The sequence below is a fragment of the Panicum virgatum genome, chromosome 1N (genome assembly GCF_016808335.1).
Source record: "Panicum virgatum strain AP13 chromosome 1N, P.virgatum_v5, whole genome shotgun sequence".
Lineage (NCBI taxonomy): Eukaryota > Viridiplantae > Streptophyta > Magnoliopsida > Poales > Poaceae > Panicum > Panicum virgatum.
In genome coordinates, this window is record NC_053145.1 from 43,057,276 (window position 1) to 43,060,966 (window position 3,691).

A 3,691-nucleotide genomic window follows, 5' to 3' on the forward strand; every position below is an offset into this window, starting at 1 on the left:
CACGTTAGCGTCAGCAGGATTGTCACTAAAATCCATTGTTTTTTTCTCTCTTACTAAGCATGCAGAAAAGCAATGGCCAGCGTGACTCTTATATTGTCCAGTGAAATATCGTGTCGTCGAGACTCTTACATCTCGTTACAATCATGAGTTATTAGCAGGGGCGGAGCCAGCATGGGCGCCATGTTGTCCATTGGAGCCCCCTAGAAGCCTCCCTAAGAAATTTTTGATATAGTGAAGAGGAGGAAGAAGGAGAAGAGAGGAAGAAGAAGAGAAAGAGAGAAGAGAAAAAGAAGAAAGAAAATGAGGCCCTTTTGTCTAAGCCCTGGCTCCGCCCCTGTTATTAGTACGTGATGAGGAATGAAATACCTACGTAGCCTGCATGAGCGAATGTCCCTCGTGCTTCCATTATACCGTGTCGACGGACACTCGACACGTGGTGCAGCTAGCTCCGGGATAGAAGGTGGCCTCACGTCCCACGGGCGACCAGGCGTCGTGGTCTGTCAGCGAACATGTGGGTGTCTGCCTAGAACAGCTTTTGCTAAAAAAAAATATGAGTATGATGCACGAGACTGGACTTTCTTGCACACAGCGACACATGTTTTGATGCTTGTGCATCGTGATGCGAACTTGTTCGCTCGGATTTTTGTTGGCTAATGGCATACATGCTTCGGTTCTGAACTTTTCATTAATCTTTTTTCGAGTTTGAAAGTTTGCAATTAGCCGGAATTCCCCATGCGGTCATGTCAGGTAAAGAAGACGAGTAGATGCACCTAATCCCAACGGACGCTAGACAATATGACTTGCGTGTTTTTCCTCTCTTTCTTATTTCTCGATCTGAATGCGGTCATGTCAGGTAAAGAAGACGAGTAGATGCACCTAATCCCAACGGACTCTAGACAATATGACTTGCGTGTTTTTCCTCTCTTTCTTATTTCTCGATCTGAATGTTTTTCGTGCCTAGAACAGCCTTCACTAAAAAAACACGAGTGTGATGCACACCTCAAACTATAATGATTAGGATGACTGGAAAACTTCTACTACTTCGTTTTGTAGTTATAACACTACTCCACTCCAGTAACCCCTATCACCGCCGGTTAAAAATAGTCATCACTGCCGGTTTGGGGAGGCGTTGGATTTAACTCGATGGTGATGAAAAGGGCCATCACCAACGGTTCAAGACCCGGCGGTGATAGTGCAAACCATCACCACCGGTTCCAGAACCGGCGGTGTTGCCCCGTCACAAATCAAAAAAAATTGAAAAAATATGCTCCTCTTGCTGCTTCGTGCGCCGCTGCCGCTGCTCGGATGCAGCGCCACCGCTCCACCGCGCACTTGCCCTCCGCGCGCTGCCGGGTAGCGGATTGGAGCAAAGGCAAATCCAAAACTCATTCGTCCATAGCCAAATCCAAATCGATGGATCCTGACCTGAAATCCAAATCAAAACTTGAATCAGGAAGTGGGCAAGGAAGGAAATCAGGGGGAGGAACAAGGAAGGAAATCAGGGGGACGAACGGAGGGAGGCGCAGGTGCCAGTAGCAGTCCGTGCTGCGGCCACCGTAGCCCCACTTGCAGTAGCGGCCCTCGCTGCAGGAGAGGGTGAGGGGAGCAGCGCCCCCGCTCGCCGGCAGCTGCGCACCCAAGTTGCTGCCGGACGCCCTGCAACCCACGCCGCCGCAGCCGCAGCTCGTGCCGCCGAGCCCACGCCGCTGCCGCTGCTGCAGCGCACGCCGCCGCTGCCGCTACCGTGCCTCCACTGCTGCGCGCGCCGCCGAGCCCACGCTGCCGCTGCCGCTACCCACGCCTCCACTGCTGCGAGCGCCAACGGGGACGGGAAGGAAAAGGGGCGGAGGGGGTTGGAGATGGGGATGAGAGGAGAAGCAGGTTCTGGGGGGCATCGGTGGGGGCAAAGGATAAGGACTCATGAAAAAATCTAAGGAGAGGAGTGGGACAGGAAGAGGGATCGGGAGAGAGAAAAAATGGGAAAGGCATCACCGTCGGGTTGTAACACGAACCGGCGGTGATGAGCTCGCATCACCGTCGGGTCGTGTTACGACCCGACGGTGATGTCTCGCCAGGCATCACCGTCGGGTTGTGTTACGAACCGGCGGTGATACTCTCGTATCACCGCCGGTTCCAACTAGAACCGGCGGTGATAGTCTAATACCGCCGGTTCAAACCAAACCGGCGGTGATAAGGTGTTTGCGATGATGAATTCTGTAGTAGTGTAATACAACTAGGCGTATAGCCTGCGCATTTGTGCGGCTAGTATTGAAAATTTAAAAATCCGCATGTCATTGTATTCGTTTTAAAGATTATACAAATTTTTACCATAAATCACCCTGTTCATTATCGTAAATTATGTCTTGTTGTTGGTTAAAATAATTCAAATATGATCTATCTATAATAACAATTTGATTGTTGATCTTTAATAATATTATGCATACAATTATTCATATTTTCGTTTTATTTTGATTGATTGTTGTCAGTTTTGGTTTTACTTATACATAGCTAAATGATATTTTATATTAAATTTTTCATAATGACATTGGTGGGTGATTTTTAATTAAGCACAGGGGTATTTTAGACTAATTTTATCATAATGGCAGTGGTGGGTAATTTTTATTTTCTATTTTTTTCAATTAACGTGGGAATTTCTAGGCCTTGAGAGTGAATGTGGAGGCTTCGTTTGTTGGCCAAATAATAAGATAATAGATTGTTACCATGTAAATGCATATTTTCTGCAAACTGTGCAACGGGTGCAAAACTGCCTCCAATAATGTCTCTTTTTTGCAAGTTTCAAATACGTAGACACTACTGATGCTTGGGTTGCTTAACGGCCCCCCCCCCCCCCCCCCCCCACCCGGCCGAACCCCAATTTCATGTTAAAATAGAAGAGAATTGCGACAATGTTCTAAAACGGTTCACAGCTAACACATTATATGACTCTGTACATACTAGGGGTGTCAATTGATAATCCTTAGGTACTTAGATACCCCTCTAATTCTTTTTAGTTCAAAATCTAATTTTCCAAAATGAGATCTCATTTTGGAGAAATATTACAAAATTTTAAACTAAAGAGGGTAAGAAGTAGTACAGAAAGATATTTAGCCGCTGGTGCAAATATCTGTGCGTGTGGAATGGTCCGATCCCTTCATGAACCGCATCTCATTGTGATCTCCCTTTCATATGTCCATACTGTATAACCTCATATATGCATATGCCATAGCAATAGTTAATTAATTCTAGACGTTAATGTCTCATGTACAATCATATAGTCGTCTCCGCCCCACTTGTGTTAATTAATTTGCTCTTCTTCTTACTTCCCTCCTAATCATAGAGCATGCAGTCAAACGTACATGATGGGTACTAATGGTTTACAAGGTTATTAGCTCTGTTATTTGTTCAACACAATTTGGAGTAGTAACATCAATCCAGTCAACACCACTTCCATGACCACATGACACTTCCATTTTGCGGTTACATATTGCTTGACTGAACAGAATCTCAACCATACACACTGAGGGTGGAGTTGGTATGTTGAACATCACCGGATGAAACAAAACTACAGCGTGTGTTTCTTGCATGGTTGACAAAATATCATCAATGAAAGGAAAAACAGCTACAAGAGTACCACCAGTGTCGTCATACAGAAGAAATAAACTTAATTCGTCGATCAGCAAAATAAAAAGCG

The 3,691-nt window shown here is 45.8% G+C and overlaps 1 long non-coding RNA gene across 1 annotated transcript; it reads right to left on the bottom strand.

The window, feature by feature from the left end:
- Positions 1-1,020: 1,020 nt before the first annotated feature.
- On the bottom strand, positions 1,021-1,850 carry LOC120655933. Its single transcript, XR_005667772.1, has 2 exons — positions 1,513-1,850; positions 1,021-1,425 (listed from the first exon to the last, which is right to left on the bottom strand). It is a non-coding gene; the product is annotated as an uncharacterized LOC120655933 (long non-coding RNA).
- Between the last annotated feature and the right edge of the window lie 1,841 nt (positions 1,851-3,691).